The sequence below is a fragment of the Rhinolophus ferrumequinum genome, chromosome 8 (genome assembly GCF_004115265.2).
Source record: "Rhinolophus ferrumequinum isolate MPI-CBG mRhiFer1 chromosome 8, mRhiFer1_v1.p, whole genome shotgun sequence".
Classification (NCBI taxonomy): Eukaryota; Metazoa; Chordata; class Mammalia; order Chiroptera; family Rhinolophidae; genus Rhinolophus; species Rhinolophus ferrumequinum.
Window position 1 is genome coordinate 92,033,260 of NC_046291.1, and position 14,083 is coordinate 92,047,342.

At 44.5% G+C, this 14,083-nt stretch overlaps 1 pseudogene; it reads right to left on the minus strand.

The window, feature by feature from the left end:
• The window catches only part of LOC117025593 (40S ribosomal protein S27-like), a 28,797-nt pseudogene extending 15,040 nt beyond the window's left edge, over positions 1 to 13,757 (minus strand).
• Between the last annotated feature and the right edge of the window lie 326 nt (positions 13,758 to 14,083).

A 14,083-nucleotide genomic window follows, 5' to 3' on the forward strand; every position in this document is an offset into this window, starting at 1 on the left:
AAATAACAGAACTCAGGATATAATTAGAAAAAAGGAAAAATTGTTTTAAAAATTAAGACAATAGAAGAAACACAAGAAAGAACAAACACAGCAATGCCTTCAGATAAATAAAAAGTGGAAAGAAAGACATGTTTTAAAAATATTTTTAAAAGGTAAAAAAAGATTTTAAGAAAAGTGATAGATAGAAAATATAGTCAAAGAAGTTTCAATGTATGTGTAAGTGACTTTTCAAGAAGCACATGAAAGTAATGAAAAAGTACAAAGACTAAGATTTATAATTTAAGAAAACATTCTTGAAATAAAAGAATTTGTGACTACAAATTGAAAGAGCATACCACAATTCTAGGTAAAGTAACCCATATGGCCAATATCAAGATATATCCTAGGAAAATTATTAGGCTGTATGAAAACAAAAATTTGTTTTGGCATCCTGGCAAAAAGACCACATTACTTGAAAGGGAGATATAACCACACTGTCATCAAACTTTTTTTTTCTTTTTTTCCCCTCCCTCCCCCCAACTCCAAGTCAAGCCATTGTTTCCAATCTAGTTGTGGAGGAGGCAGCCCACTGGCCCATGTGTGAATCGAACTGGCGACGTTGGTATTACGAGCATTGAGCTCTAACTAGCTGAGCCCGTCGGCCTCAGCCGGCCGCTCATGGCAGCTCACGGCAGCTCAGCTCCAAGTCAAGCTGTTGTTCTCAATGTAGTTGCGGAGGGCTCAGATCACTGGCCCACATGGGAATTGAACTAGCGACCTCTGTGTTATGAGCACAGCGCTCCAACCACCTAAGTCACCCAGCTGTTCCAGACTTTTTGATAGCAGCACTTTATGCCAGATGACAACGGAGTAACATATTTAACATAGTCAAAAAAAGTGAGTCACAGGTTTTATATCAAGCTAAATTGACTTCCATATAAAAAGACCATAGACATATTGTTATAAACATGATAACTCCGAGATTATTGTTCCACAAGCCTCTCCTGAGGGGCCATTTAAAGAATAAGCTCTCAAAAAGACTAGAAAGGCATGATGGAGTAAGAGGGAACAAATTTACCCTTCTACCTTAAACAACCAAATACAAAATAAAATGTATGAAACTGGTTTTCAGACACCGGGCAACAGACAACATAGGACAGTGAGCCCCAAGAGAATGGAAGCAATAAAGGGAGCTTTCTGCATGAACTGAGGACAAAGAGTTGAGAGTTCAGGCAGGACAAACTGGCTAAACTTAAGAGGGCAGAGTACAGAAGAGGAGAGAATTCCAAAGAGAGAGCACTGCAGAGATCTGCTGAAGGTTCTCTTCCAGTTTTCAGGTAAATACTGATTACTGCGTGCACATGTACTAAATGGCACTGAATTGTACACTTCAAATGGTTAAAATGAGCATTTTATGCACTGTACTTTTTTGCTACCAAAAAAAAAAAAAGGAAGACCCCACTATTTCCTGTCTGTAAATGTACTCTCTAAATATAAAGGCACAAATAGTTTAGAAGTAAAAGCATAGAAGAAGATATACCATGCTATCACTAATCAAAAGAAAGCTAGAATGCTGTATTAATATCAGACAAAATCGATTTTAAAGCAAATCATATTACCAGGGATAATATGATTATAATAGCATGAAAGTCATTTGTTAATGATAAAGGGTCCAACACATCAAGATAACATTATAATCCTAAGTATTTATGTACCTAATAACAAAGCTGAAAAATACATGAAGTAGAGCGGTGAGGGGGGAGGGGGGCAGGGGGGCAGGGTTGCCACGGAAGTTAACAAAGATTGGAGAGTTCTTCAACAAAATCTTCCCTGAGTGCTTCATTAAACTTGAACTTTTAATAAATTAAAAAAAATACATGAAGCAAAAACTGATAGAACTGAAAGAATAAATAGACAAATCCACAACTACATTTGGATACTTCAACACCCCTCTCTCAACAATTGGTAGAACAAGTAAACGGAAAATCAGTAAGTACACAAATGACTTGAAAACACTATCGACCAATGTCACCTAATTGAATACCATCCAACAACAACAAAATACACTTTTTTTCAAGTACACAGGAAGAATTTACCAAGATAGACCACATTCCGATCCATAAAAATTCCCAATAAATTAAAGAGTTTTCAGATCAGACAAGATATAGTCTCTGACCACAATAAGTGAGGAATTTAATTAAGCGTCTTTAACAGACAGTTTTCTGGAAATTTTTCAAATGTTTAGAAGCTAAGCAACATAATTCTACATCCATGGACAAGGAAGAAATCACAATTCATATTAGAAAGTATTTTAAACTGAATGAAAATGAAAACACAGAAAATCAAAATTTGTGGGATGCAGCTAAAATAACGGTTAGAAGGAAATTATAGCACTAAATGCCTGTATTAGAAAACAAGGTGGCAAATCAATGAGCTTCCAACTTAATAAACCAAGAAAAAAATAACAAGGTAAGCCTAAAGTAAGAAAAAGCAAAAAATAATAAAGATCAGAACAGAACTCAATAAAATAGATAACAGAAAAGCAATAAAGAAAAATAATGAAATCAAAGCTAGTTCTTGTCAAAAATCAATAAAACTGATAAACCTCTAGCCAGGTTGATTAGGGGAAAAAAGAATGAAGACACAAATTAACATCAGGAATGAGAGAGATATCACTATAGATACTACATATATTAAAAAGATAATAAACGATTATTAGGAACAACTCTGTGCCAATAACTTAAACAACCTAGATTAAACGGACAAATTCTTTGAAAGACACAAACTACCAAAGCCCTGTGTCTATGAAAGAAATTGAATTTGTAGTTAAAAATCCTTACACAAAGGACACTCCAGACTCAGAGAGCTTCACCGACCAATTCTATAAAACATTGAATGAGAAATTAATACTAGCTCTGCACAAAGAATTACAGAGTATTAAAGAGGAAGGAACCCTTTCCAATTCACTGATACCAAACACTGATACCAAAACCTCACAAAGAAATCACAAGAAAACTACAGAACAATATCCCTTATGAACAAACTAAGTACAAACATTCTTATCAAAATTTTAGCAAATTGAACTTATATATATAGGGGACAATACAGCACAACTAAGTGGCGTTTATCACAGAAATCCAAGATTGGTTTAAAACAAATCAATTTAAAATGACATGCAAAGGAAAAACTGTGCTATTATCTCTTTAAACAACGTGATTATCTATGTAGAATATCCTGAGGAAGCTACCAAAAAACTAAGACTAACAAGTGAATTAGCAAGGTTGCATGATACATGATCAATACACAAAAATGGATTGTGTTTCTTACACTAGGAATGAGCAATCCAAAACTGAATTTTAAAAAATACTGTTTACAATAGCAACAAAAACATGAAATATTTAGGGATAAATATGACAAAAGATATAACTGTACACTAAAAACTACAAAACTTGACTGACAGAAATGAAAGAAAACCTAAATAAGTGGAGAGATGAAGCCCGTTCATGGTTGTGAAGACAATATTAAGAATGAGGAAGTGAGGGACACTTCCTTAAATGTGGATGTCTATATGTATATGTATACCTTAACCTAAAGGCCAGCATCTTACTTAGTGGGGAAACACTAGAGTCTTTCCCAGTAAAGTTAAACACAAAATAACAAGGTCCTTTCTTTCTACAGCTATTTAACTTTGGAGGCATCAGCCAATTCAATTAGATAAGAAAAAAGCAATAGAGAAATAAAGAATTCGAAAGGAAAATCTCTATTTGCAAATTACATATAAGGATAACCCCCCAAACATCAATTGAATAACTACTACAAACAATTAAAAAATTTAGTAAAGTGGCAGATTATAAAATAAACTTACAAAGGTTTATAATACACTCACACACACAAATCAATAAGAAGATATAATAGAATTGAAATCTCATTTACAATAAGGAAAAGGAAATTCCTAGGAGTAAATGGCCAAAATCTATATGAAAAAAATTATGCAGCCCCCTTAAAAGGCACAAAAGTTAACTTACACATAATGATAAAATGTGTGGAGTTTGACTCCACAGGACAAACAACCCTGTTTCTTCAACAAACATATGACAAGTAAAATGAAAAATGGCAGGGTAAGCTATACATTAAAGAAGACCTAAGAAACACATCAATGCATTACAATGTATAGACTTATTTGGATTCCAATTCAAGTAATCATTTGTAAAACAAGAGAGGAAATGAAAGTACCAGATATCGGATGACACTGAGAAACTGATGTTAGATTTTTTAGGCATGATAATAATATGGTGGGTCCTTATCTTTTAGAAATATATACTGAAGCACAGTTGAAATGAAAAGTCTGAGATTTGCTTCCAAATAATCCAGGGTTTGTAGCAAATTAATCAAGACGGGTGGTAATTGTTGAAAGTGGTGATAGGTCGACCAGGTTCATTTTACTTTACTTTCGACTTTGGTATATATTTGAAAATGGTCATGAGAAAAAGGTTTAAAAAATAATAAAAGGGGAGGACATACTGTGTAACTATGGACCCTCCAGGCAGGCTGAAGAGCTATGTGTCACCACAGGACTGTTCCATGAGGACAACTGTTGTCAGCAGGAACTACACTGCAATCTCCACATTGTCTTTGCTGGTGCCACCAGTGGACATTTGATGCTAAGCACTGCCCCTCTGCTTCAGTAGTGTCACTCGCTGCCGCTGCCCCACCTGCCAGGTGGGAGGCATCACAGTTCTGCCTCTTTGCATCATTGGCCTGTTCAACTACAGGGGCTGGTGGGTCTGGCTGGCTGGGCCAGACTCGTGGCGTACCTAGCATGAAAGAAGCTTGTTTGGGTATTTGTACTGCATTGCCATTGTTAAAGCATGTAGCCATTACATACTGTACTGTATCCCTTATAGCTACGGTTCAGTCTTACATCTACAGGTAAATATACATTTCATGCTCGCCACTAGTCCTTGTATTGATTTATTCCCAGTCATTTTGGTTGTCTGGAACTCATTCCCTAGTGGTTTTCTCAGGCAGGTCTCATGTGAATTATATTCCCGGAGTTCTTACAAATTCCTAACAGTCTCTGGTCTTTATAATTGAAGGTCAAGTATGGCAATAAATAAAATCCTTAGCTCACACAATCTTCCCCTCAATATCTTAAATATGTTCATCTATTGTCTTCTGGCATGAAATGCTTCTGACAAAATGTCGGAGGCCAACTTGGTTTCTTCTCCTTAGAGAAGTGCTGTCCCACAGAACTTTCCGTGCTGATGCTAATGTTCTATAATCTGTGCTGTCCGATATGGTAACCGTCAGCTACATGTGGTTGCTGAGCACTTAAAATGTGACAGGAATTGAAGTTTTAATTTTATTTAATTTAAACAGCTACACGTGTGTAGAGACTACCATATTGGACAGTACAGCCTCAGATTGGCTTGGTCTTTTTTCCTGGATACCCAAAAGACTTTTCCTTTAAAAGCTAACGATTTGCCTATAAGTCTCATAGTTGGCCTTCTGAGTCAATTTTCCTAGTGATGTGGTGTCAGTATTTTGTTTCAAGTCTTTTTGTTTCAGGAAACTTTTCTCGAATAATAGATTTTGATAATGATTCTGTCCCATTGCTCTGGTTTTCTTCCTCAGACATTATGCTCCTACCTATATTAGATCTTCCTTGTCTTTCTGTATCTATCACTGTCTCTTAAATCCTTTTAAATTTTTTTCTACATTTCGTTTTTAATTTTAAAAACTACTAGGGCTGTGTTAAAAAGGATCCAAGAGTTAACCAGAATTAGATCTCACTAGCCAAAGATGGGACAATTTGAGCATGAAGTTACCTTCCATCACATGTTAGTGAATTCTTCCCAAATTGAAGGGGGTCCATGTGCTGGGAAGCCCAGAAGAAAGACAGACATCCCCAGAATTCTTCAGCGTGTTTCCTGCGAGTTGCTGCTGAGCCATGAATCTCCAATCCAGTCTGGTGTGGAGGCTGGGCAGGAAGTCAGCCTAACCAATTGGTCCTATAGTGGGGAAGGGGGGGTCTATGTGGGGGACACAGAATGTCAAGGACAGATCTTTCACGTGGGCAGTGACTTTTTCAAGGGAAGGAAGGTCGTCCAGAGTAGGGACTGCTTCTTATCCAACTTTTCACCCCCAGGATTTTATACAGAATATGATGTAGAGTAGAGGCTACATAAATGTTTACGAAATTTAATTCAACTATAAGGGCAGAACCATATGTTTAGCCCTATTAAATTTAATCTTGTTAGATTTGGTTTTTAATTACTGCCTGTTGAGATTTTACTGAATTTACATTCTATCATCCATTTTATGTTCCTAGTGCCAACCAGCTTTGTGACATACAGAGCGCTCATGAGTGTGCGGATAATAATTTCACCCCAGTCATGAACTACAAGGTCTGACAATTAAGTTCGCGAACTCATCCTAGAAAAAGTGCTACATACCTCATTGCTGAATGTCACTACAGTCACCTCCGAAGTACTCCCGTTGGGAAGCTATGCAGTGCTGCCGGTGCCTAGTCCACCCTCCAAAGCAATTTTGGAACCATTTTTCTGAAATGGCCATCAGGGCTGTCGTTGTATTACCCTTGATGTCCTGAATGTCATCAAAATGTCTTCCTTTCAGTATTTCCTTTATCTTCTGGTAAAGAAAGAAGTCCTTGGGGACCAGATCAGGTGAGTAGGGAGAGTGTTCTAACACAGTTATTTGTTTACTGGCTGAAAACTCCCTCACAGACAGTGCCATGTGAGCTGGTGCATTGTTGTGATGCAAGAGCCGTGAATTGGCGAAAAGTTCAGGTTGTTTTCATCTAACTTTTTCACGCAGCCTTTTCAGCACGTTCAAATAGTAAACTTAGTAACTGTTTGTCCAGTTAGTACAAATTCATAATGAATAATCCCTCTGATGTCAAAAACTGTTAGTAGCATCGTTGTAACAAGTTCGCGAACTTGTCAGAAAGGGGACAAGAACAAAGCGTGCAGATGGCCTACTTACACAGATGTCCCTCAGATTTGTCCTCACACCATTAGTCAATCTTGTCTGAGTGAGGCCCTGACTCAGTTATGTCTCCACTCAATTATCAAGTCACAAAGTTCACAGCTAACATGTGCTGAGTACCTGTAAGGGGCGAGACTCTATGCCGAGTGCTTTGTATCTATTCGATTATTCCTGCTCAAAATAACCCTATGAAAGGAAAGGACTGGCGGGGCTGTTCTCATGTGGTTGTTGTGAGATGATCAGATTACACATACAGTGTGCTTACCGTAGGCTCTGCCGGGTGACAACTGCGTAGGACCTGGCAGTTTGAGCCTCACTCTACAGGCTTAGGAAAATGGAAGGCCATCGGCGTTCTGTAACTTGCCAAGGACATACAGCTAGAAAGCGGTGACACCCATCTACCTGACATTTTCTCTCTCCATCTAGTCCATCCACAAGGAGGCTATGAGTGGTTTTACCACATGACCTAGTGAGGCTCAGATGTGCATTGTTTGCATTTCCTTGCTCACCGATATTTAAAGCCTGGCCTGAGAAAGACAAGCTGGCAAGGAAATTAAGGAGTGTCTGAGAACTTCCCATCTTGGCTACTCATCTTTTCTCTTCATCTGGGTTGACTTGAATGTCAGAGCAAGATAGGGTGATAAATCAGAAGCCAATAAGCAGAACAAATAAATCGGTGAATAAATGAATGGACAACTAGTCTAGACATCGCAAAATTGTCCGCAGTCCAAGTCCATGGTTTTGTTGTCTGTGGCCTGGCATAGTGACAACTTCTGTTGTTATGGACATCCAGAGAATTTTCTCCTCTGCTCCTTAGGAAGTTTGACTGCTCTATGACACATGGGACATTTACAATGTCAGAAATTATAACCAACCATAAAAGATGTTTTAAACCCAAGCAATATCCACCGCTGTTGCATAAGCATGTCAGGGAACAAAATGATGGCACAGGGACCCCGGCTGTAAAATCCAGGGACGCACCCAGGTCTAGCCCGTAGTGTCCCCTGCCTCAGCCCCTGTGAAGTCCTCTGGCTGTGTCCTGCACCAACACTGTACAGCAGTGACTCAGATTCTCATCTCTTGCCTAGAACTATTAGTGCTGAAAAATTCAGTTCCTCACCCTTGAACCCAACTGTGCCAAACTGAAAATAATGATTTACCTACCTGCTGCTGGGGAAATCCAAAAACACCAAGTTTCTTCATCTGCCACATGCAGATGTTTTCTTTTTGCCCTAAATTAGGGGGTGGAAATACAAAGATAGGGAAACATCATCTTTTATTTTAAGCAACTTAGGTCTTGTGGGGTGCTCACCACTCCAGCCTCACCTCTCCCCACACTTTACACTCTACAAGACCCACTACCTGTGGGTGCCCCAAGGTACCACATTGCTTAACAATCCCTGGCTCCACCAGGCATCTCTCCCTCCACTCTAGCTCATTTCTTAAAGATTTAGTTCACATTTTCTTTACTTTTGTGTTTGTTTGAAAATGTCCATTACAAAGTTGGCTTAAGAAAAAAATTTTTTTAGTTCAAGCACCACCTCTTCCAGGAAGCCTTCCTTGACTTCCTTAGCCAATTTAAGTGTCTTGTCCCTCCTCTGCGCTTGTGTAGCACCCAGAGTCTGTCTCTACCAAAACAGCACAAAGCAGTGATTAAGGCCATGGATTTGGGGATCAGACACAGCTGGATTCAAATCCTAACTCCATTTACTTGCTATATGACCTTGGGCTGGTCCCTAAGCTCCCAATTCCCTGTTTATAAAAATCAGGAGTATAACACCTATCTCCTAAGAGTTTTGTGAAAATTAAATGAGATAATGCATTTAGAGCAGTTAGCATTTAGCACCCCCACACACACACACTCAGTATGCACCAGAAGGCTTTCGAGGGGATTTACACCAGAATGTGAGGTAGCATTCCTGTCCCCTAGGGGGTATCCAGTTGGGGAAAGATTATTTGCTCACCTGGAACCTTTGGCATCATGCAAAGGCAAATGTGTGTGGTGAGTGCAAACAATAGAAACCCAACTGGCTGCCGGGGAGCTCAGAACTGACAGGAAGTCAGGAGAACAAGGCTCAGGAAATGAGCAGGAGCCAAGGGATGCCAGGAGTAAAAAGCATAGCCAAGTCACATCCCAAGTCCTCTGGGGAAAGTCCACCTCCATGATGGTTGGATCCCAGGACTGCTGCTGCCACCTGGACATGGACACTGTCATAGGGAATGGAGTCCAGCTCTCCCTTTGCATGACGTCACCACTGAGACTCTGAGCCCTCAGTGGGAGTGTTCTTTTGGTCACGCCTGGATCCATTTGCCCACGAATTGGGTAAGGGAACATCTGCCCCTTTCAGCTTTTGCAGTGGGTGGCTTACCTCCTGCGAATAGTCACATGAAGGGGCTTTACTCTCAAATAAAGAGGTGGTGAGTGTACTGGACAGCCCCTCCCCACCCCAATAAGAAATACCCTCTGCAGAGCTTAAGAGCTAAAAAGAGGGGAATAGGTGAGGGATCTAGAAGCCTAGAGAAGATCCCAAAATGAGGGCTGGAAGAATTCAGGACGGCTTCATGGGAGAGGGATGTGTTGACATCAGCCTCTGAGCACAGAGAGAATGTGAGCCCTGCTTTGTTCACGATACCTGGCCTGGGGTCAGCCTCCTTGCTGGTGGTCCTCTGAGAGCAACCAGTTCTTGTGTTGCTGCGTCCACGTCACAATCCCCACGGCCACCCAGTATTGTGCTAAGAGCTAGATATGCGTGCCCTCCAACTCTCCAATCTTGCAGGCTGGCTTCACTCACTCCGTTTTACAGATGAGGAAACTGAAGCTGAGCGAGACGACATACCTTGTATGCGGGAGGCCAGTGTGGGAACCCAGGCCTGTCAACTGTGACGCCCACACTGCTCGCCCTACCCCGATGCCTCCCCACACGACTGGAGAAGCAGCAGGAACACTGCATTTCACGCCTACTGAATGTCTTTCTCAGGCATTGTTGTATCCTTCCTGCCAACCCCAGGAGAGAGTGAGGGCAAGTGACGATATCCCCTTGAGTAGTCGAGGAACCCAAGGCAAGGTCAGCCAGCTTTCAAGGACTGGAGTCTGCCCAGGCTGGGGCCAGCTCTCTGCCCTGATCCAGCCAGCAACCGCCTTCATCCCTGTGACCCTGCTATGGGAGGCTGAGGGGTGGAGCAATTTGGGGAACAGATCCCATTAAACTGTGTCCATCCACATGCTGTCCGCCCACACCTCGCCACTCTCCAGAACACAGTGGTCGAAAGTGCAGCGGGAACATTTGTCTAGGAGAACAATGGGTATTGATTACTCTGGCAACTGCAGCTGGCACACACGGGTGGTGGTTTGGTCTGGGGTTTGGGGTGGGTTTTACTTGGATGCCAAAACCTCATTACTCATCATCCTTGCTCTACCTGGGGCCCCAGGGCTGCCCGAGGCCCAGTGGGAACCGTTCCACAGCCCAGGACATGTGCTGTCCCATAGCCCCCTCTCCTCCTGGGAGTGACCGGTGTTACTGCACTGGCTGGGGCTGGGCTGGCCCGACATCCCTCTGAAGATTGCTACAGGGGCCAGGACGCTCTGGTCTGGGACCTCCCAGCCTAGGAGATGGGCGTGCGGTGGGATGCATCCGTCTATTATGTCGGTGCAAAACTGCAGTGTTTGCAATTATTTTTAACCTTTGAAACTGCAATTACTTTTGCACCAACCTAATGTATACTGGGGAACACATGCCTGAGAACTTTCTAGAGAGTTCTAAGTCCATGCTCCATTTTCTGGCCTCCTACATGTCACTCCAATGCTCTCCAACATATGCGCGTCTGCACACATGGACTCCACACATACCCATAAGGCCAGGCCTCCTGCCTCTCACCATTTCCATCACCACAGTGGTCTGGGGCATCCCTGCAAAAAGACCCACATTACCTGGAGTCCCACACGCACCCCAGCCCCAGGACCCAGAGCTTGCCAGCGGGATAATGCACACCCTGGGGTGTGAGCCCAGAACCAGGGCCAAGATTCCGGCAGGCACTCAAGATCAACAAGCTTCAGGTTTCCTGGTTGAGGTCATGCACGTACAACATGTTCCCTCTTTCAAGAAGATGGGAGAAGCCCCAGAACCCAGCCCTCAGGCTTGTCTGTCACCCCCTGCTCTCGGTTTCCCCTCAGCTGCCTCAGCCAGCCACCTAAACAAAGGGGGTACAGCGCAGGACTTGGCTCTCACAGGACCTGTGACAGCATCCGCATTCATCTGTGGCTGCTCTGCAGGTCAAGGCCGGGCTGCAGGCTGAGAAGCTGGCAGCCACGGAGAACCAGGGCCCGCTGGCCTGCTCGGCTGACAGGAGGCAGGTGTGCCCGGCAGCTTGTCATGTGCCAGCACTGCTCTCGGCAGTCGGGCTGAAGTTGCAGGTTTGCCCAACACGACCCTCTAGAGCTATTGACCAGACAGGTCCCTTAGTCAGCTACAGTCCTGCTCAGCCTTCACAGGGGTCCCCCAGCCCTTCTGGCTCTCCAGGCTGACTGCCCAGTACAGTCACATCCTGCAGGACTTTGGGGTTGGCACCGCTGTTTATTGCTCAGGGACTGAGTCTTTCCACAGGCCCTGGTCTTTCCACAGGAGGGCCAAGGCCCATGCCCACCCACCCTGTACAAGTCTCCAGGACGATGGCTCCAGAACACAACTCACGCCATGATGACCCTTTACTCAAAATCTTTCCCTGGCTCCTCAGGATTTCAGGAGAAAGTCCTCCACCCTGGCTCCCCCCTTGGCCTGCTGTGCCCACTCTGCAGACTTCCCCAAGGCCTGTCCCATGCTCTCTCTAGGGCCTTAGCACGTCCTGTTTCTTCTCACTGGGATGCTCTTCTCTTGTTTGACAGACGGTCACCTGCTCATCTTTCAAGTCTCACGCTTCATCCTGAGGAAGCCTCCCTAGATGCCTCCAGGCTGGGATGGCTGTCTTCCTCCAGACCCCACATAGCTTGGCTCCTCCCCTCACCCGCTCACTGTTCTGATTCCACCTGTCGGCTGCGTTCTTTGAAGACAGTCTCAGTGTCTCCTTCACCTCCTATAGGCTCAGCAAAGGCCCACAACAGAACGGACGTCAGAAAATGTTTATGAGATGGATAGATACATGGATGAAGGAGAAACACCTAGGTATAACCAGCAAATAGAGCCTGGATTTCCTAACATCTGCCACAATCAATAAAAACTTTGAAAATAATTAGATTAAGCTGAATCGAAAGGTCCCAACAGTGGGAGAGTTTTGCCCCAGGGAGGCTGACTTTATGCCCTTTACTCATGCAGTCAGCATTTACTGCAGGCCTGCTGGGGGGCCCAAAGGAGAAAGAAAGCCCAGTCAGCGGAAGGCCAAGGCCCTGCCTGCAGGAAGGTGCAATCACAGAGCAGACTGGACACATCTGGGAGTGACTCACAAGAGCCCATCAGCCTCTACTGAGTAGGCGGGGCGGGTGCCGAGGGAAGGGGAGGGGTGGGGCGAGTCAGAGGGGTCAGGGTATCACTGCAGGGCTGCTCTGTGGTGAGTACTCGAGCCCTGTGAAATTCTGACTCCAAACTCCACATCCCGTGAGATGGACAAAAACAGGACGCAAAACTTCGTAGCTGACCCTCCAAGCTCTGGCTCTAATATTAACCTGAATCTAAACCTTAACTTTTATCTCGGAGGCCAAATCTGCTCCTGACCTGAACCTGAACCCGAACCCTAACGAGGTCAGATCTGCTCCCAATCCCAATCTTTACCCACGTGGAGGGTTCAAGAAACCTTTGTATGGTCCCGACAAATGAACTCAGAACTCCCAAACTGAACTCAGAAACCCTCTAAGAGAAGACTGGCAAAGGCAAAGCTGATTCAAAGAGCAGCTCCAGTGTAGAAAACCCACCTGCAGCCCCTGACCACGGCCCAGGCCTGGCCAGAGACTCTGGGGTCTGGGAGAGACGGTGCCTGCAGCACCTCTGGGAATGGGCTGAGGGTCCCCTGGGAACCTGGGTCAGCCACAGTGTCTAGGAGCAGCGGAGAGGAACAGCTGGACTTCTGTCCTCCAGGCCCTTCCCCCCGGAAACCTCCCTCAGCCACTGATCCTGGACATGCACTTGAGAACCTCCTGCCAGTGCCAGGCCCTGCACTGGGCATCCAGGGATGATGCACATACAGACCTTGCCCTCGGGCACCCAGCTCCAGTGGGGGAGGTGGCTTTATTCCCTCATTCATTCAATATGTATTGCACATCTGTAGCTCCCAAGCTCACAGGGTAAGTCTAAGGGTTGGGAAATCTGATTTAAGGGACACTCCAGTTGCAGCTGCATCGCTCAGGTGGGCTCATAGGTGTAAACCCTCAGGCTGATGTGTTTGTTTATAATAAGCAGTCCTGGGTGAGTGGTCACTTTTGGTCAGAGTGCAGCAGAGTTTGGCTGGCCTGGGAGCCACGTGTCCTCTTCAAAAGACAGCACTCTCCTCTGATCAACGCTGCTGACCTTCGTGTAAGTGCTCAGAGGACAGTGTTTGTTGGGGGTACCTCACTAGGAACTCTAGATATTAAGACTTCTCTGTGCACGCACCTTGCTCTACAGATCGCAGCCTCCGTCCCTCAGAGCTGGCTCCAGGGCTCTCCGGGAGCGGGTGTGTCTTGTCCCAAGGCCAGCCTTTGGTCTGCAGTGGCCCTGCTCCTACCCTGCCTAGGCACATCCACCCACCCTTCTCCACTCACCCAGGCCCACCTCCTCCAGGAAACCTTCCAGGATGGCTCCTGTCATGCAGGGTGTCATGCAGGGTCTCTGGTCCCACTCCCCACATAAGAATGCAGGATATGGCTAGGTGTGGGGACAGAGCCCCAAAAAGCAGTTTCCAGGCTCTCAGCCTCACATAGAAAGGTGCTGGCTCAGGTAGTAAATGGCTGTCGACTGTGATTGTATGGCCATCAGCTGTGGCTAGTTGGCCGTCAGCTGTAACCAGTGAGCCATTGGGCACTAATATAACTGCCGTGGCTGGGCTAGCAAAAAAAAGGGGAAGCTAGCAAGAAGATGGTGGCTGAGTCTGCAAGCGGCACAGTGAGGGTTGAGAATTGTGTGGCTCCTGGTTC